We start from the raw sequence: 22,539 nt of genomic DNA, 5'->3' as shown, positions 1-22,539 counted from the left end.
CATGGGAAAAGGATCCAAAGACGACTAGATACGTGTTTATGTATAAAAGAGCCACATCTTTCACACCTACAACAAGCAAAACATTGTAATCAAACTTGCTGTGAGAAACAATAAACATTGAATTAAAAAACGAACAAGTCAGTCGTGAGGCACAAACATAAGGGGCTTTTTCCTGGCACAGTCCATTCTAATTGACAACCGAGAATACGACTTCCACGGAGGCTCTGTTGCCCGAGTAACCAGGTTTGGTAAAGGAGACCTGCTGCCGCCTTGTGGCCGTTTCTCAAAACAGCAGCTTTAAACCCAGTGCTAATGGTCACTTGATATTCAAAATCATTGCAGGCCTATAAATGACACCTGCCCTCAAAAACGATTCTTGGGTCGTCCATCGAGGAAAAAAACTCAAAAGACGTGCACACTTCAAAACGACAATTTCAAGAGGCATATTTTGTGCACATTTTGTCTTCTCTTTCTTTCTCTTGTGATAAATAAAAGGGCATGGAAAAATGCTCAACATCAGGAATTAATAAAGCCATGCAAATCCAGTCGACAGAAACGTTCACCCACCGTCGTCAGAATGATCATCAGCCACAGAGTCTACAAAGAATAAATGCTCAAGGTGTTTTAGAGAACTCTGTGCCCTCTAGCGGCCGCTGGGACGTAACCTGGTAACAGCTAGTAGTGAGAACACCGTGGAGGTGCATTGAAAGGTAAAAATTGAGCTAACCTGTAATCGGGTAGGCCCACTGATGGGCCTATCTCCCGAGTAGACCAAAATCAAAAAGACACAGGCTGGCCATCCTGCGCTGCAGCAACATGTACCATCGCCAAGACTTGGAAGAAACCCAAATGTCCATCAACAGAACAATGCACCAAGAAGAAGGGGGCCCATGTGCACAATGGAACATGAGCCACGGAAGAGCATGCAACAGTGCCGCTGGCACCACCGTAGAAGGATCTAGAGATACCCACCCAGAAGGAAGTACGAAAGAAACCGAAATAGAAATATCCTATGACATCACTTATAGCTGTTACTTCAACATTGATACCCATGAAGTCATTTCCAAGAGAAGGCCGTGCATAGATGCAGAAAACCAACTATGCTTAACCAAGTGGAAAGGTGTAAGGAATGTATGAATTTGGATATGGGGGTTTACAGACATGTACTGATACATATGAAATATATAATCACAAAATACCTAAGGAATACCAAGAGAGGTCGACTCAACACTCTGTAATAACCTACACGGGAAAGGATCCAAAGATGAATAGATTGATACATACATATGATGAACCAGATGCAGTACACCTAGAACACACACCACATTTTTATCCAATTGGCTGTGATACTGGATAACAATTAAATTTTAAAAAACACACAAGAAGTAAGGAGATATAAGCTCTTGGGGGTTTGCCCTGACACACTGCACTCTCATTTGCAGCCTACTAACACAATTTCCAGGAAGCCTCTGTTGCAGGAAAACCCAGAGTTGGAAATGGAGAAATGCTGCCGCCTTGTGGCCGTTTCCCGCAAGAGCGGCTTTAAACGCATAGCTATGGGTCACTTAACATTCACAAGGACTCAGGCCTCTAAAAGACACCTGCCCTCAAAAAAAAAATGTCCTGAGCTCGGCAGTGGTGAAAAAAATTCGAAGGAGGCAAATGTGTCAAAGAGATAGTATGAAGAGGTAAGTTTTACTCACTCTTTATCAAAAAAAGCAAAATGGAGAAAAGCTCAACCTCAGGAATGATCAGACTCCTCTAAGCTACAAAAAGCTTTCAGCTCACCCAAGTTAACTACCGTCAGCCAAAAGACTACAAACAATAAATGCTGAAGGGGTTTTAGAGAACTCTGTTCCCTCTGTCTGCGGAGGACATGTCTAGTTGTAACAGCCAATAATGAGAACAGAAAGGAGCTGCGTTTTCAATTAAAAATTGAGCCACCCTTCCATCCAGAACACCCACAGCCGAGCCTCTCACCTGAGAAGACAGGCTGCAAGAGCTGCACTCCACGAGTTTTCACAGTAGCCAAAGACACCGAAGCAACCCAAATGTCCATCAACAGATGAATGGATAAGAAGAGCTGGTCCGTGGACACAGTGGACTATTAGCCATGGAAAACAAGGAAACACTGCTCTTTGAGGCACCCGAGATGAGCCTAGAGATCATCACAGAACATGAGTTAAGTCGGAAAGCAAAAGGCATACCGTATGACATCACCTATAGGCGTTATCTAACAGCTGACACAAATGAACATATTTCCACAAAGAAAGACACTCACACACTTAGAAAACAAACTAAGCTTAAGTAAAATGAAAGGTGGGGGGAATGGATAAATTAAGATTAGTGTCACCATATGTGTACAAATACGTATTAAATATATATATCAAACAGACCGACCATATAGCAAGGGAGGTCACCAGAACACTCTGCAATAATTTACATGGGAAGAGGATCTGTACAAGAATCTATATCTATATCTATATCTATATCTATATCTATATATAGATATAGATATATATATATATATATAAAACGTACAAATGAACCAGATTCTGTACATATAGGACCAACAGTATTCTAATCATTACCCCGATTTAAACAAATTAAAAGAGCGAACAAGAAGTAATGTGACATACACTTCTGGGGTTTTTTCCTGGCACATTCCATTCTAATTGACAACCTGGGAACAGGACTTCCAGAAGGCTCTGCTGCCCTAGTAACCAGATGTGGGAATGTAGCAATGCTGACGCCTTGTGGCCGTTTCCCACAGCAGCAGCTTTAAAGTCAGTGCTAATGGTCACTCAATATTCACACCCATTGCAGGCTTGTAAATGACACCTGCCCTCCAAAACAAAATCCTGGGGTCGAAAATCGACCAAAAAAGTCGAAAGAGGGCAACCTTCCAAGAAGACAATTTCGAGAGGTTTATTGTACTCACGGTTTTTTGTTTTCTGTTTTTGTTTAACAGAATAAAAAAAGGCGTGGAAAAATGCTGAACCTTAGGAATTATTAGACACGAAAATACACGTTACAAAAACCTATCATGTCACACCACTCAGCATGGCCATCAGCGAAACTTCTGCAAACAAGAAATGCTGACGGGTTGGTGAAGAAATGCGTACCCTCGGTTCTAAGTGGGTCGTGGTAAGAGCCCCTAAGGAAAACACAGTGGAGTTGCCTGGAAAGGGTCAACATTGAGCGACCGTTCAATCAAGCATACCCACTGCTGGGTCTATCACCTGAGAGGATGAGAATCAAAAAAGACACGGGCTGGCAATCCTGCAATCCAGCAATGTTTACCGTAGCCAACACTTGGAAGCAATGAAAATGCCCAGCCACAGAGGAATGCAGAAAGGAGAAGTGGTCCATGGACACAATGGAAGAGTACTCCAGTGAAAAGTAGAAATTCCATTTTAAAAACAGATATAAGTAAGGAGACATCAGCTTTGGGGGGTTTCTCCAGACACATCCCACCGTCATTGATAACCGAGGAACAACACTGGCAGGAAGGTCTGTTTCACTAGTTACCAGAGTGGGAAACGCAGAAATGCTGCAGCCCTCTGGCCGTTACGTGCAACGGCAGCTTGAAAACCCGTGCTAATGGTCACTTCGTGTGCACAAGTCCTGGAGGGCTGTCAATGAAACCTGCCCTCAAAATGTCTTGAGGGAGGTAGTGGCCAAAATATTTCAAAAGGCGGCACATAGTTCAAGAAAAGAATGGGATGAGGTAAGCTACACACACAGTTTGAAGGAAAAAAGGACATCCCTGAAAGCTCAATTTCAAGGCTTTATGAGACGCATGCAAATCCAACCACACAGGTATCGGCTCACACCAGTCAGAAGAACCATCAGCAACAAAACTACCAACAATTCATGCTGAAGGGGTTGTGGAGAAGTGCATACCCTCTAGGTTAAGTGGGACTTTGCCGCCAGCCGCGGCGGGTCCTCAAAGTGTAGCAACAACCGACGAGAGGGGGTAGGGAACTGAACGCACTAAGGTATGGGATCAGAAGGGCACAAGCAACTGACGCTTGCAAGGCAAGTTTAATAACAAAGCCTAGCCGTATATATACCCCTAAAGCAGGGAATTTGCCTCGTCACGCCTTATCGGCATCAGCTGGTTGGTTGGCTTCTCGGCTTAGTGACACCTTATCAGCATCAGCTGTTTGGTTGGCTGCTCGGCTTCTCCCTCAAAGGCACCAATTTCCCCTCCAGGGTTGCTTTTCCTAGCTTTAGGGAACAACCAGGGACTCCCAGTAACTGAGCAGGTCCCTGGAGCGATTTGGCCAAAGGCCATCTCCTTTTGTATGTTCATACCATAAAGTCCAGGATGCATACCAAGGAGAGTACAGTCGGGCCCTGAGGCTTAGGAGGGTCTTAGTGGCGCCTTCCTCAGAGGGCAATGCTCGCCACAGGACTTCACCTGGTAAGAGGCACTAATGGGAACAGAATGGAGGTGCCTTTACAAGGTAAACACTGAGTTACGATATGATCCAGCAGGCCCACTCCTGGGCCTATAACCTAAGAAAGAAGACAGAAGTGGAAAGACACAGGCAGGCAAATCTGCATTGCAGGAGTATTACAATAGCCAGGACATGGAAGCAACCAGAAAGTCCATCAACAGATGAGTGGACAAAGAAGAACAGGGACCTGTACAGATGGAATATTAGCCAAGGAACCAAAGGAAACAATGCCATCAACAGCACCATCGGTGAGGCTAGAGTTCATCACGCACCTTGCAGTAAGTCACAGAGCGAAAGATACATAGCCTACGATATCAGTTATAGGTGTTCCCTGAAAATTGATATCACTGAAGATATTTCCACAGAGAAAGGCAATCACAGATGCAATAAAGAGATTTATGGTTCACCCATGGACAGGTGTGAGAATTGTGTACATTAGGAAATTGGGTTTAAGAGAGAGATACAAACACAGGTGAAATACAAAATCACCAAAGGCCTACGGAATACCAAGAGAAGAGTACTCAACATTGTGTCATAAGCTACATGGGAAAAGGATCCAAAGACGACTAGATACGTGTTTATGTATAAAAGAGCCACATCTTTCACACCTACAACAAGCAAAACATTGTAATCAAACTTGCTGTGAGAAACAATAAACATTGAATTAAAAAACGAACAAGTCAGTCGTGAGGCACAAACATAAGGGGCTTTTTCCTGGCACAGTCCATTCTAATTGACAACCGAGAATACGACTTCCACGGAGGCTCTGTTGCCCGAGTAACCAGGTTTGGTAAAGGAGACCTGCTGCCGCCTTGTGGCCGTTTCTCAAAACAGCAGCTTTAAACCCAGTGCTAATGGTCACTTGATATTCAAAATCATTGCAGGCCTATAAATGACACCTGCCCTCAAAAACGATTCTTGGGTCGTCCATCGAGGAAAAAAACTCAAAAGACGTGCACACTTCAAAACGACAATTTCAAGAGGCATATTTTGTGCACATTTTGTCTTCTCTTTCTTTCTCTTGTGATAAATAAAAGGGCATGGAAAAATGCTCAACATCAGGAATTAATAAAGCCATGCAAATCCAGTCGACAGAAACGTTCACCCACCGTCGTCAGAATGATCATCAGCCACAGAGTCTACAAAGAATAAATGCTCAAGGTGTTTTAGAGAACTCTGTGCCCTCTAGCGGCCGCTGGGACGTAACCTGGTAACAGCTAGTAGTGAGAACACCGTGGAGGTGCATTGAAAGGTAAAAATTGAGCTAACCTGTAATCGGGTAGGCCCACTGATGGGCCTATCTCCCGAGTAGACCAAAATCAAAAAGACACAGGCTGGCCATCCTGCGCTGCAGCAACATGTACCATAGCCAAGACTTGGAAGAAACCCAAATGTCCATCAACAGAACAATGCACCAAGAAGAAGGGGGCCCATGTGCACAATGGAACATGAGCCACGGAAGAGCATGCAACAGTGCCGCTGGCACCACCGTAGAAGGATCTAGAGATACCCACCCAAAAGGAAGTACGAAAGAAACCGAAATAGAAATATCCTATGACATCACTTATAGCTGTTACTTCAACATTGATACCCATGAAGTCATTTCCAAGAGAAGGCCGTGCATAGATGCAGAAAACCAACTATGCTTAACCAAGTGGAAAGGTGTAAGGAATGTATGAATTTGGATATGGGGGTTTACAGACATGTACTGATACATATGAAATATATAATCACAAAATACCTAAGGAATACCAAGAGAGGTCGACTCAACACTCTGTAATAACCTACACGGGAAAGGATCCAAAGATGAATAGATTGATACATACATATGATGAACCAGATGCAGTACACCTAGAACACACACCACATTTTTATCCAATTGGCTGTGATACTGGATAACAATTAAATTTTAAAAAACACACAAGAAGTAAGGAGATATAAGCTCTTGGGGGTTTGCCCTGACACACTGCACTCTCATTTGCAGCCTACTAACACAATTTCCAGGAAGCCTCTGTTGCAGGAAAACCCAGAGTTGGAAATGGAGAAATGCTGCCGCCTTGTGGCCGTTTCCCGCAAGAGCGGCTTTAAACGCATAGCTATGGGTCACTTAACATTCACAAGGACTCAGGCCTCTAAAAGACACCTGCCCTCAAAAAAAAAATGTCCTGAGCTCGGCCGTGGTGAAAAAAATTCGAAGGAGGCAAATGTGTCAAAGAGATAGTATGAAGAGGTAAGTTTTACTCACTCTTTATCAAAAAAAGCAAAATGGAGAAAAGCTCAACCTCAGGAATGATCAGACTCCTCTAAGCTACAAAAAGCTTTCAGCTCACCCAAGTTAACTACCGTCAGCCAAAAGACTACAAACAATAAATGCTGAAGGGGTTTTAGAGAACTCTGTTCCCTCTGTCTGCGGAGGACATGTCTAGTTGTAACAGCCAATAATGAGAACAGAAAGGAGCTGCGTTTTCAATTAAAAATTGAGCCACCCTTCCATCCAGAACACCCACAGCCGAGCCTCTCACCTGAGAAGACAGGCTGCAAGAGCTGCACTCCACGAGTTTTCACAGTAGCCAAAGACACCGAAGCAACCCAAATGTCCATCAACAGATGAATGGATAAGAAGAGCTGGTCCGTGGACACAGTGGACTATTAGCCATGGAAAACAAGGAAACACTGCTCTTTGAGGCACCCGAGATGAGCCTAGAGATCATCACAGAACATGAGTTAAGTCGGAAAGCAAAAGGCATACCGTATGACATCACCTATAGGCGTTATCTAACAGCTGACACAAATGAACATATTTCCACAAAGAAAGACACTCACACACTTAGAAAACAAACTAAGCTTAAGTAAAATGAAAGGTGGGGGGAATGGATAAATTAAGATTAGTGTCACCATATGTGTACAAATACGTATTAAATATATATATCAAACAGACCGACCATATAGCAAGGGAGGTCACCAGAACACTCTGCAATAATTTACATGGGAAGAGGATCTGTACAAGAATCTATATCTATATCTATATCTATATCTATATCTATATATAGATATAGATATATATATATATATATAAAACGTACAAATGAACCAGATTCTGTACATATAGGACCAACAGTATTCTAATCATTACCCCGATTTAAACAAATTAAAAGAGCGAACAAGAAGTAATGTGACATACACTTCTGGGGTTTTTTCCTGGCACATTCCATTCTAATTGACAACCTGGGAACAGGACTTCCAGAAGGCTCTGCTGCCCTAGTAACCAGATGTGGGAATGTAGCAATGCTGACGCCTTGTGGCCGTTTCCCACAGCAGCAGCTTTAAAGTCAGTGCTAATGGTCACTCAATATTCACACCCATTGCAGGCTTGTAAATGACACCTGCCCTCCAAAACAAAATCCTGGGGTCGAAAATCGACCAAAAAAGTCGAAAGAGGGCAACCTTCCAAGAAGACAATTTCGAGAGGTTTATTGTACTCACGGTTTTTTGTTTTCTGTTTTTGTTTAACAGAATAAAAAAAGGCGTGGAAAAATGCTGAACCTTAGGAATTATTAGACACGAAAATACACGTTACAAAAACCTATCATGTCACACCACTCAGCATGGCCATCAGCGAAACTTCTGCAAACAAGAAATGCTGACGGGTTGGTGAAGAAATGCGTACCCTCGGTTCTAAGTGGGTCGTGGTAAGAGCCCCTAAGGAAAACACAGTGGAGTTGCCTGGAAAGGGTCAACATTGAGCGACCGTTCAATCAAGCATACCCACTGCTGGGTCTATCACCTGAGAGGATGAGAATCAAAAAAGACACGGGCTGGCAATCCTGCAATCCAGCAATGTTTACCGTAGCCAACACTTGGAAGCAATGAAAATGCCCAGCCACAGAGGAATGCAGAAAGGAGAAGTGGTCCATGGACACAATGGAAGAGTACTCCAGTGAAAAGTAGAAATTCCATTTTAAAAACAGATATAAGTAAGGAGACATCAGCTTTGGGGGGTTTCTCCAGACACATCCCACCGTCATTGATAACCGAGGAACAACACTGGCAGGAAGGTCTGTTTCACTAGTTACCAGAGTGGGAAACGCAGAAATGCTGCAGCCCTCTGGCCGTTACGTGCAACGGCAGCTTGAAAACCCGTGCTAATGGTCACTTCGTGTGCACAAGTCCTGGAGGGCTGTCAATGAAACCTGCCCTCAAAATGTCTTGAGGGAGGTAGTGGCCAAAATATTTCAAAAGGCGGCACATAGTTCAAGAAAAGAATGGGATGAGGTAAGCTACACACACAGTTTGAAGGAAAAAAGGACATCCCTGAAAGCTCAATTTCAAGGCTTTATGAGACGCATGCAAATCCAACCACACAGGTATCGGCTCACACCAGTCAGAAGAACCATCAGCAACAAAACTACCAACAATTCATGCTGAAGGGGTTGTGGAGAAGTGCATACCCTCTAGGTTAAGTGGGACTTTGCCGCCAGCCGCGGCGGGTCCTCAAAGTGTAGCAACAACCGACGAGAGGGGGTAGGGAACTGAACGCACCAAGGTATGGGATCAGAAGGGCACAAGCAACTGACGCTTGCAAGGCAAGTTTAATAACAAAGCCTAGCCGTATATATACCCCTAAAGCAGGGAATTTGCCTCGTCACGCCTTATCGGCATCAGCTGGTTGGTTGGCTTCTCGGCTTAGTGACACCTTATCAGCATCAGCTGTTTGGTTGGCTGCTCGGCTTCTCCCTCAAAGGCACCAATTTCCCCTCCAGGGTTGCTTTTCCTAGCTTTAGGGAACAACCAGGGACTCCCAGTAACTGAGCAGGTCCCTGGAGCGATTTGGCCAAAGGCCATCTCCTTTTGTATGTTCATACCATAAAGTCCAGGATGCATACCAAGGAGAGTACAGTCGGGCCCTGAGGCTTAGGAGGGTCTTAGTGGCGCCTTCCTCAGAGGGCAATGCTCGCCACAGGACTTCACCTGGTAAGAGGCACTAATGGGAACAGAATGGAGGTGCCTTTACAAGGTAAACACTGAGTTACGATATGATCCAGCAGGCCCACTCCTGGGCCTATAACCTAAGAAAGAAGACAGAAGTGGAAAGACACAGGCAGGCAAATCTGCATTGCAGGAGTATTACAATAGCCAGGACATGGAAGCAACCAGAAAGTCCATCAACAGATGAGTGGACAAAGAAGAACAGGGACCTGTACAGATGGAATATTAGCCAAGGAACCAAAGGAAACAATGCCATCAACAGCACCATCGGTGAGGCTAGAGTTCATCACGCACCTTGCAGTAAGTCACAGAGCGAAAGATACATAGCCTACGATATCAGTTATAGGTGTTCCCTAAAAATTGATATCACTGAAGATATTTCCACAGAGAAAGGCAATCACAGATGCAATAAAGAGATTTATGGTTCACCCATGGACAGGTGTGAGAATTGTGTACATTAGGAAATTGGGTTTAAGAGAGAGATACAAACACAGGTGAAATACAAAATCACCAAAGGCCTACGGAATACCAAGAGAAGAGTACTCAACATTGTGTCATAAGCTACATAGGAAAAGGATCCAAAGACGACTAGATACGTGTTTATGTATAAAAGAGCCACATCTTTCACACCTACAACAAGCAAAACATTGTAATCAAACTTGCTGTGAGAAACAATAAACATTGAATTAAAAAACGAACAAGTCAGTCGTGAGGCACAAACATAAGGGGCTTTTTCCTGGCACAGTCCATTCTAATTGACAACCGAGAATACGACTTCCACGGAGGCTCTGTTGCCCGAGTAACCAGGTTTGGTAAAGGAGACCTGCTGCCGCCTTGTGGCCGTTTCTCAAAACAGCAGCTTTAAACCCAGTGCTAATGGTCACTTGATATTCAAAATCATTGCAGGCCTATAAATGACACCTGCCCTCAAAAACGATTCTTGGGTCGTCCATCGAGGAAAAAAACTCAAAAGACGTGCACACTTCAAAACGACAATTTCAAGAGGCATATTTTGTGCACATTTTGTCTTCTCTTTCTTTCTCTTGTGATAAATAAAAGGGCATGGAAAAATGCTCAACATCAGGAATTAATAAAGCCATGCAAATCCAGTCGACAGAAACGTTCACCCACCGTCGTCAGAATGATCATCAGCCACAGAGTCTACAAAGAATAAATGCTCAAGGTGTTTTAGAGAACTCTGTGCCCTCTAGAGGCCGCTGGGACGTAACCTGGTAACAGCTAGTAGTGAGAACACCGTGGAGGTGCATTGAAAGGTAAAAATTGAGCTAACCTGTAATCGGGTAGGCCCACTGATGGGCCTATCTCCCGAGTAGACCAAAATCAAAAAGACACAGGCTGGCCATCCTGCGCTGCAGCAACATGTACCATCGCCAAGACTTGGAAGAAACCCAAATGTCCATCAACAGAACAATGCACCAAGAAGAAGGGGGCCCATGTGCACAATGGAACATGAGCCACGGAAGAGCATGCAACAGTGCCGCTGGCACCACCGTAGAAGGATCTAGAGATACCCACCCAGAAGGAAGTACGAAAGAAACCGAAATAGAAATATCCTATGACATCACTTATAGCTGTTACTTCAACATTGATACCCATGAAGTCATTTCCAAGAGAAGGCCGTGCATAGATGCAGAAAACCAACTATGCTTAACCAAGTGGAAAGGTGTAAGGAATGTATGAATTTGGATATGGGGGTTTACAGACATGTACTGATACACATGACATATATAATCACAAAATACCTAAGGAATACCAAGAGAGGTCGACTCAACACTCTGTAATAACCTACACGGAAAAGGATCCAAAGATGAATAGATTGATACATACATATGATGAACCAGATGCAGTACACCTAGAACACACACCACATTTTTATCCAATTGGCTGTGATACTGGATAACAATTAAATTTTAAAAAACACACAAGAAGTAAGGAGATATAAGCTCTTGGGGGTTTGCCCTGACACACTGCACTCTCATTTGCAGCCTACTAACACAATTTCCAGGAAGCCTCTGTTGCAGGAAAACCCAGAGTTGGAAATGGAGAAATGCTGCCGCCTTGTGGCCGTTTCCCGCAAGAGCGGCTTTAAACGCATAGCTATGGGTCACTTAACATTCACAAGGACTCAGGCCTCTAAAAGACACCTGCCCTCAAAAAAAAAATGTCCTGAGCTCGGCAGTGGTGAAAAAAATTCGAAGGAGGCAAATGTGTCAAAGAGATAGTATGAAGAGGTAAGTTTTACTCACTCTTTATCAAAAAAAGCAAAATGGAGAAAAGCTCAACCTCAGGAATGATCAGACTCCTCTAAGCTACAAAAAGCTTTCAGCTCACCCAAGTTAACTACCGTCAGCCAAAAGACTACAAACAATAAATGCTGAAGGGGTTTTAGAGAACTCTGTTCCCTCTGTCTGCGGAGGACATGTCTAGTTGTAACAGCCAATAATGAGAACAGAAAGGAGCTGCGTTTTCAATTAAAAATTGAGCCACCCTTCCATCCAGAACACCCACAGCCGAGCCTCTCACCTGAGAAGACAGGCTGCAAGAGCTGCACTCCACGAGTTTTCACAGTAGCCAAAGACACCGAAGCAACCCAAATGTCCATCAACAGATGAATGGATAAGAAGAGCTGGTCCGTGGACACAGTGGACTATTAGCCATGGAAAACAAGGAAACACTGCTCTTTGAGGCACCCGAGATGAGCCTAGAGATCATCACAGAACATGAGTTAAGTCGGAAAGCAAAAGGCATACCGTATGACATCACCTATAGGCGTTATCTAACAGCTGACACAAATGAACATATTTCCACAAAGAAAGACACTCACACACTTAGAAAACAAACTAAGCTTAAGTAAAATGAAAGGTGGGGGGAATGGATAAATTAAGATTAGTGTCACCATATGTGTACAAATACGTATTAAATATATATATCAAACAGACCGACCATATAGCAAGGGAGGTCACCAGAACACTCTGCAATAATTTACATGGGAAGAGGATCTGTACAAGAATCTATATCTATATCTATATCTATATCTATATCTATATCTATATATATATATATATATATAAAACGTACAAATGAACCAGATTCTGTACATATAGGACCAACAGTATTCTAATCATTACCCCGATTTAAACAAATTAAAAGAGCGAACAAGAAGTAATGTGACATACACTTCTGGGGTTTTTTCCTGGCACATTCCATTCTAATTGACAACCTGGGAACAGGACTTCCAGAAGCCTCTGCTGCCCTAGTAACCAGATGTGGGAATGTAGCAATGCTGACGCCTTGTGGCCGTTTCCCACAGCAGCAGCTTTAAAGTCAGTGCTAATGGTCACTCAATATTCACACCCATTGCAGGCTTGTAAATGACACCTGCCCTCCAAAACAAAATCCTGGGGTCGAAAATCGACCAAAAAAGTCGAAAGAGGGCAACCTTCCAAGAAGACAATTTCGAGAGGTTTATTGTACTCACGGTTTTTTGTTTTCTGTTTTTGTTTAACAGAATAAAAAAAGGCGTGGAAAAATGCTGAACCTTAGGAATTATTAGACACGAAAATACACGTTACAAAAACCTATCATGTCACACCACTCAGCATGGCCATCAGCGAAACTTCTGCAAACAAGAAATGCTGACGGGTTGGTGAAGAAATGCGTACCCTCGGTTCTAAGTGGGTCGTGGTAAGAGCCCCTAAGGAAAACACAGTGGAGTTGCCTGGAAAGGGTCAACATTGAGCGACCGTTCAATCAAGCATACCCACTGCTGGGTCTATCACCTGAGAGGATGAGAATCAAAAAAGACACGGGCTGGCAATCCTGCAATCCAGCAATGTTTACCGTAGCCAACACTTGGAAGCAATGAAAATGCCCAGCCACAGAGGAATGCAGAAAGGAGAAGTGGTCCATGGACACAATGGAAGAGTACTCCAGTGAAAAGTAGAAATTCCATTTTAAAAACAGATATAAGTAAGGAGACATCAGCTTTGGGGGGTTTCTCCAGACACATCCCACCGTCATTGATAACCGAGGAACAACACTGGCAGGAAGGTCTGTTTCACTAGTTACCAGAGTGGGAAACGCAGAAATGCTGCAGCCCTCTGGCCGTTACGTGCAACGGCAGCTTGAAAACCCGTGCTAATGGTCACTTCGTGTGCACAAGTCCTGGAGGGCTGTCAATGAAACCTGCCCTCAAAATGTCTTGAGGGAGGTAGTGGCCAAAATATTTCAAAAGGCGGCACATAGTTCAAGAAAAGAATGGGATGAGGTAAGCTACACACACAGTTTGAAGGAAAAAAGGACATCCCTGAAAGCTCAATTTCAAGGCTTTATGAGACGCATGCAAATCCAACCACACAGGTATCGGCTCACACCAGTCAGAAGAACCATCAGCAACAAAACTACCAACAATTCATGCTGAAGGGGTTGTGGAGAAGTGCATACCCTCTAGGTTAAGTGGGACTTTGCCGCCAGCCGCGGCGGGTCCTCAAAGTGTAGCAACAACCGACGAGAGGGGGTAGGGAACTGAACGCACTAAGGTATGGGATCAGAAGGGCACAAGCAACTGACGCTTGCAAGGCAAGTTTAATAACAAAGCCTAGCCGTATATATACCCCTAAAGCAGGGAATTTGCCTCGTCACGCCTTATCGGCATCAGCTGGTTGGTTGGCTTCTCGGCTTAGTGACACCTTATCAGCATCAGCTGTTTGGTTGGCTGCTCGGCTTCTCCCTCAAAGGCACCAATTTCCCCTCCAGGGTTGCTTTTCCTAGCTTTAGGGAACAACCAGGGACTCCCAGTAACTGAGCAGGTCCCTGGAGCGATTTGGCCAAAGGCCATCTCCTTTTGTATGTTCATACCATAAAGTCCAGGATGCATACCAAGGAGAGTACAGTCGGGCCCTGAGGCTTAGGAGGGTCTTAGTGGCGCCTTCCTCAGAGGGCAATGCTCGCCACAGGACTTCACCTGGTAAGAGGCACTAATGGGAACAGAATGGAGGTGCCTTTACAAGGTAAACACTGAGTTACGATATGATCCAGCAGGCCCACTCCTGGGCCTATAACCTAAGAAAGAAGACAGAAGTGGAAAGACACAGGCAGGCAAATCTGCATTGCAGGAGTATTACAATAGCCAGGACATGGAAGCAACCAGAAAGTCCATCAACAGATGAGTGGACAAAGAAGAACAGGGACCTGTACAGATGGAATATTAGCCAAGGAACCAAAGGAAACAATGCCATCAACAGCACCATCGGTGAGGCTAGAGTTCATCACGCACCTTGCAGTAAGTCACAGAGCGAAAGATACATAGCCTACGATATCAGTTATAGGTGTTTCCTAAAAATTGATATCACTGAAGATATTTCCACAGAGAAAGGCAATCACAGATGCAATAAAGAGATTTATGGTTCACCCATGGACAGGTGTGAGAATTGTGTACATTAGGAAATTGGGTTTAAGAGAGAGATACAAACACAGGTGAAATACAAAATCACCAAAGGCCTACGGAATACCAAGAGAAGAGTACTCAACATTGTGTCATAAGCTACATGGGAAAAGGATCCAAAGACGACTAGATACGTGTTTATGTATAAAAGAGCCACATCTTTCACACCTACAACAAGCAAAACATTGTAATCAAACTTGCTGTGAGAAACAATAAACATTGAATTAAAAAACGAACAAGTCAGTCGTGAGGCACAAACATAAGGGGCTTTTTCCTGGCACAGTCCATTCTAATTGACAACCGAGAATACGACTTCCACGGAGGCTCTGTTGCCCGAGTAACCAGGTTTGGTAAAGGAGACCTGCTGCCGCCTTGTGGCCGTTTCTCAAAACAGCAGCTTTAAACCCAGTGCTAATGGTCACTTGATATTCAAAATCATTGCAGGCCTATAAATGACACCTGCCCTCAAAAACGATTCTTGGGTCGTCCATCGAGGAAAAAAACTCAAAAGACGTGCACACTTCAAAACGACAATTTCAAGAGGCATATTTTGTGCACATTTTGTCTTCTCTTTCTTTCTCTTGTGATAAATAAAAGGGCATGGAAAAATGCTCAACATCAGGAATTAATAAAGCCATGCAAATCCAGTCGACAGAAACGTTCACCCACCGTCGTCAGAATGATCATCAGCCACAGAGTCTACAAAGAATAAATGCTCAAGGTGTTTTAGAGAACTCTGTGCCCTCTAGCGGCCGCTGGGACGTAACCTGGTAACAGCTAGTAGTGAGAACACCGTGGAGGTGCATTGAAAGGTAAAAATTGAGCTAACCTGTAATCGGGTAGGCCCACTGATGGGCCTATCTCCCGAGTAGACCAAAATCAAAAAGACACAGGCTGGCCATCCTGCGCTGCAGCAACATGTACCATAGCCAAGACTTGGAAGAAACCCAAATGTCCATCAACAGAACAATGCACCAAGAAGAAGGGGGCCCATGTGCACAATGGAACATGAGCCACGGAAGAGCATGCAACAGTGCCGCTGGCACCACCGTAGAAGGATCTAGAGATACCCACCCAAAAGGAAGTACGAAAGAAACCGAAATAGAAATATCCTATGACATCACTTATAGCTGTTACTTCAACATTGATACCCATGAAGTCATTTCCAAGAGAAGGCCGTGCATAGATGCAGAAAACCAACTATGCTTAACCAAGTGGAAAGGTGTAAGGAATGTATGAATTTGGATATGGGGGTTTACAGACATGTACTGATACATATGAAATATATAATCACAAAATACCTAAGGAATACCAAGAGAGGTCGACTCAACACTCTGTAATAACCTACACGGGAAAGGATCCAAAGATGAATAGATTGATACATACATATGATGAACCAGATGCAGTACACCTAGAACACACACCACATTTTTATCCAATTGGCTGTGATACTGGATAACAATTAAATTTTAAAAAACACACAAGAAGTAAGGAGATATAAGCTCTTGGGGGTTTGCCCTGACACACTGCACTCTCATTTGCAGCCTACTAACACAATTTCCAGGAAGCCTCTGTTGCAGGAAAACCCAGAGTTGGAAATGGAGAAATGCTGCCGCCTTGTGGCCGTTTCCCGCAAGAGCGGCTTTAAACGCATAGCTATGGGTCACTTAACATTCACAAGGACTCAGGCCTCTAAAAGACACCTGCCCTCAAAAAAAAAATGTCCTGAGCTCGGCAGTGGTGAAAAAAATTCGAAGGAGGCAAATGTGTCAAAGAGATAGTATGAAGAGGTAAGTTTTACTCACTCTTTATCAAAAAAAGCAAAATGGAGAAAAGCTCAACCTCAGGAATGATCAGACTCCTCTAAGCTACAAAAAGCTTTCAGCTCACCCAAGTTAACTACCGTCAGCCAAAAGACTACAAACAATAAATGCTGAAGGGGTTTTAGAGAACTCTGTTCCCTCTGTCTGCGGAGGACATGTCTAGTTGTAACAGCCAATAATGAGAACAGAAAGGAGCTGCGTTTTCAATTAAAAATTGAGCCACCCTTCCATCCAGAACACCCACAGCCGAGCCTCTCACCTGAGAAGACAGGCTGCAAGAGCTGCACTCCACGAGTTTTCACAGTAGCCAAAGACACCGAAGCAACCCAAATGTCCATCAACAGATGAATGGATAAGAAGAGCTGGTCCGTGGACACAGTGGACTATTAGCCATGGAAAACAAGGAAACACTGCTCTTTGAGGCACCCGAGATGAGCCTAGAGATCATCACAGAACATGAGTTAAGTCGGAAAGCAAAAGGCATACCGTATGACATCACCTATAGGCGTTATCTAACAGCTGACACAAATGAACATATTTCCACAAAGAAAGACACTCACACACTTAGAAAACAAACTAAGCTTAAGTAAAATGAAAGGTGGGGGGAATGGATAAATTAAGATTAGTGTCACCATATGTGTACAAATACGTATTAAATATATATATCAAACAGACCGACCATATAGCAAGGGAGGTCACCAGAACACTCTGCAATAATTTACATGGGAAGAGGATCTGTACAAGAATCTATATCTATATCTATATCTATATCTATATCTATATATAGATATATATATATATATATATATATAAAACGTACAAATGAACCAGATTCTGTACATATAGGACCAACAGTATTCTAATCATTACCCCGATTTAAACAAATTAAAAGAGCGAACAAGAAGTAATGTGACATACACTTCTGGGGTTTTTTCCTGGCACATTCCATTCTAATTGACAACCTGGGAACAGGACTTCCAGAAGGCTCTGCTGCCCTAGTAACCAGATGTGGGAATGTAGCAATGCTGACGCCTTGTGGCCGTTTCCCACAGCAGCAGCTTTAAAGTCAGTGCTAATGGTCACTCAATATTCACACCCATTGCAGGCTTGTAAATGACACCTGCCCTCCAAAACAAAATCCTGGGGTCGAAAATCGACCAAAAAAGTCGAAAGAGGGCAACCTTCCAAGAAGACAATTTCGAGAGGTTTATTGTACTCACGGTTTTTTGTTTTCTGTTTTTGTTTAACAGAATAAAAAAAGGCGTGGAAAAATGCTGAACCTTAGGAATTATTAGACACGAAAATACACGTTACAAAAACCTATCATGTCACACCACTCAGCATGGCCATCAGCGAAACTTCTGCAAACAAGAAATGCTGACGGGTTGGTGAAGAAATGCGTACCCTCGGTTCTAAGTGGGTCGTGGTAAGAGCCCCTAAGGAAAACACAGTGGAGTTGCCTGGAAAGGGTCAACATTGAGCGACCGTTCAATCAAGCATACCCACTGCTGGGTCTATCACCTGAGAGGATGAGAATCAAAAAAGACACGGGCTGGCAATCCTGCAATCCAGCAATGTTTACCGTAGCCAACACTTGGAAGCAATGAAAATGCCCAGCCACAGAGGAATGCAGAAAGGAGAAGTGGTCCATGGACACAATGGAAGAGTACTCCAGTGAAAAGTAGAAATTCCATTTTAAAAACAGATATAAGTAAGGAGACATCAGCTTTGGGGGGTTTCTCCAGACACATCCCACCGTCATTGATAACCGAGGAACAACACTGGCAGGAAGGTCTGTTTCACTAGTTACCAGAGTGGGAAACGCAGAAATGCTGCAGCCCTCTGGCCGTTACGTGCAACGGCAGCTTGAAAACCCGTGCTAATGGTCACTTCGTGTGCACAAGTCCTGGAGGGCTGTCAATGAAACCTGCCCTCAAAATGTCTTGAGGGAGGTAGTGGCCAAAATATTTCAAAAGGCGGCACATAGTTCAAGAAAAGAATGGGATGAGGTAAGCTACACACACAGTTTGAAGGAAAAAAGGACATCCCTGAAAGCTCAATTTCAAGGCTTTATGAGACGCATGCAAATCCAACCACACAGGTATCGGCTCACACCAGTCAGAAGAACCATCAGCAACAAAACTACCAACAATTCATGCTGAAGGGGTTGTGGAGAAGTGCATACCCTCTAGGTTAAGTGGGACTTTGCCGCCAGCCGCGGCGGGTCCTCAAAGTGTAGCAACAACCGACGAGAGGGGGTAGGGAACTGAACGCACTAAGGTATGGGATCAGAAGGGCACAAGCAACTGACGCTTGCAAGGCAAGTTTAATAACAAAGCCTAGCCGTATATATACCCCTAAAGCAGGGAATTTGCCTCGTCACGCCTTATCGGCATCAGCTGGTTGGTTGGCTTCTCGGCTTAGTGACACCTTATCAGCATCAGCTGTTTGGTTGGCTGCTCGGCTTCTCCCTCAAAGGCACCAATTTCCCCTCCAGGGTTGCTTTTCCTAGCTTTAGGGAACAACCAGGGACTCCCAGTAACTGAGCAGGTCCCTGGAGCGATTTGGCCAAAGGCCATCTCCTTTTGTATGTTCATACCATAAAGTCCAGGATGCATACCAAGGAGAGTACAGTCGGGCCCTGAGGCTTAGGAGGGTCTTAGTGGCGCCTTCCTCAGAGGGCAATGCTCGCCACAGGACTTCACCTGGTAAGAGGCACTAATGGGAACAGAATGGAGGTGCCTTTACAAGGTAAACACTGAGTTACGATATGATCCAGCAGGCCCACTCCTGGGCCTATAACCTAAGAAAGAAGACAGAAGTGGAAAGACACAGGCAGGCAAATCTGCATTGCAGGAGTATTACAATAGCCAGGACATGGAAGCAACCAGAAAGTCCATCAACAGATGAGTGGACAAAGAAGAACAGGGACCTGTACAGATGGAATATTAGCCAAGGAACCAAAGGAAACAATGCCATCAACAGCACCATCGGTGAGGCTAGAGTTCATCACGCACCTTGCAGTAAGTCACAGAGCGAAAGATACATAGCCTACGATATCAGTTATAGGTGTTTCCTAAAAATTGATATCACTGAAGATATTTCCACAGAGAAAGGCAATCACAGATGCAATAAAGAGATTTATGGTTCACCCATGGACAGGTGTGAGAATTGTGTACATTAGGAAATTGGGTTTAAGAGAGAGATACAAACACAGGTGAAATACAAAATCACCAAAGGCCTACGGAATACCAAGAGAAGAGTACTCAACATTGTGTCATAAGCTACATGGGAAAAGGATCCAAAGACGACTAGATACGTGTTTATGTATAAAAGAGCCACATCTTTCACACCTACAACAAGCAAAACATTGTAATCAAACTTGCTGTGAGAAACAATAAACATTGAATTAAAAAACGAACAAGTCAGTCGTGAGGCACAAACATAAGGGGCTTTTTCCTGGCACAGTCCATTCTAATTGACAACCGAGAATACGACTTCCACGGAGGCTCTGTTGCCCGAGTAACCAGGTTTGGTAAAGGAGACCTGCTGCCGCCTTGTGGCCGTTTCTCAAAACAGCAGCTTTAAACCCAGTGCTAATGGTCACTTGATATTCAAAATCATTGCAGGCCTATAAATGACACCTGCCCTCAAAAACGATTCTTGGGTCGTCCATCGAGGAAAAAAACTCAAAAGACGTGCACACTTCAAAACGACAATTTCAAGAGGCATATTTTGTGCACATTTTGTCTTCTCTTTCTTTCTCTTGTGATAAATAAAAGGGCATGGAAAAATGCTCAACATCAGGAATTAATAAAGCCATGCAAATCCAGTCGACAGAAACGTTCACCCACCGTCGTCAGAATGATCATCAGCCACAGAGTCTACAAAGAATAAATGCTCAAGGTGTTTTAGAGAACTCTGTGCCCTCTAGCGGCCGCTGGGACGTAACCTGGTAACAGCTAGTAGTGAGAACACCGTGGAGGTGCATTGAAAGGTAAAAATTGAGCTAACCTGTAATCGGGTAGGCCCACTGATGGGCCTATCTCCCGAGTAGACCAAAATCAAAAAGACACAGGCTGGCCATCCTGCGCTGCAGCAACATGTACCATCGCCAAGACTTGGAAGAAACCCAAATGTCCATCAACAGAACAATGCACCAAGAAGAAGGGGGCCCATGTGCACAATGGAACATGAGCCACGGAAGAGCATGCAACAGTGCCGCTGGCACCACCGTAGAAGGATCTAGAGATACCCACCCAGAAGGAAGTACGAAAGAAACCGAAATAGAAATATCCTATGACATCACTTATAGCTGTTACTTCAACATTGATACCCATGAAGTCATTTCCAAGAGAAGGCCGTGCATAGATGCAGAAAACCAACTATGCTTAACCAAGTGGAAAGGTGTAAGGAATGTATGAATTTGGATATGGGGGTTTACAGACATGTACTGATACATATGAAATATATAATCACAAAATACCTAAGGAATACCAAGAGAGGTCGACTCAACACTCTGTAATAACCTACACGGGAAAGGATCCAAAGATGAATAGATTGATACATACATATGATGAACCAGATGCAGTACACCTAGAACACACACCACATTTTTATCCAATTGGCTGTGATACTGGATAACAATTAAATTTTAAAAAACACACAAGAAGTAAGGAGATATAAGCTCTTGGGGGTTTGCCCTGACACACTGCACTCTCATTTGCAGCCTACTAACACAATTTCCAGGAAGCCTCTGTTGCAGGAAAACCCAGAGTTGGAAATGGAGAAATGCTGCCGCCTTGTGGCCGTTTCCCGCAAGAGCGGCTTTAAACGCATAGCTATGGGTCACTTAACATTCACAAGGACTCAGGCCTCTAAAAGACACCTGCCCTCAAAAAAAAAATGTCCTGAGCTCGGCAGTGGTGAAAAAAATTCGAAGGAGGCAAATGTGTCAAAGAGATAGTATGAAGAGGTAAGTTTTACTCACTCTTTATCAAAAAAAGCAAAATGGAGAAAAGCTCAACCTCAGGAATGATCAGACTCCTCTAAGCTACAAAAAGCTTTCAGCTCACCCAAGTTAACTACCGTCAGCCAAAAGACTACAAACAATAAATGCTGAAGGGGTTTTAGAGAACTCTGTTCCCTCTGTCTGCGGAGGACATGTCTAGTTGTAACAGCCAATAATGAGAACAGAAAGGAGCTGCGTTTTCAATTAAAAATTGAGCCACCCTTCCATCCAGAACACCCACAGCCGAGCCTCTCACCTGAGAAGACAGGCTGCAAGAGCTGCACTCCACGAGTTTTCACAGTAGCCAAAGACACCGAAGCAACCCAAATGTCCATCAACAGATGAATGGATAAGAAGAGCTGGTCCGTGGACACAGTGGACTATTAGCCATGGAAAACAAGGAAACACTGCTCTTTGAGGCACCCGAGATGAGCCTAGAGATCATCACAGAACATGAGTTAAGTCGGAAAGCAAAAGGCATACCGTATGACATCACCTATAGGCGTTATCTAACAGCTGACACAAATGAACATATTTCCACAAAGAAAGACACTCACACACTTAGAAAACAAACTAAGCTTAAGTAAAATGAAAGGTGGGGGGAATGGATAAATTAAGATTAGTGTCACCATATGTGTACAAATACGTATTAAATATATATATCAAACAGACCGACCATATAGCAAGGGAGGTCACCAGAACACTCTGCAATAATTTACATGGGAAGAGGATCTGTACAAGAATCTATATCTATATCTATATCTATATCTATATCTATATATAGATATA

Source organism: Kogia breviceps, chromosome 3 (assembly GCF_026419965.1).
Source record: "Kogia breviceps isolate mKogBre1 chromosome 3, mKogBre1 haplotype 1, whole genome shotgun sequence".
Taxonomy (NCBI): domain Eukaryota; kingdom Metazoa; phylum Chordata; class Mammalia; order Artiodactyla; family Physeteridae; genus Kogia; species Kogia breviceps.
Note: the sequence above shows the minus strand (reverse complement) of the source record.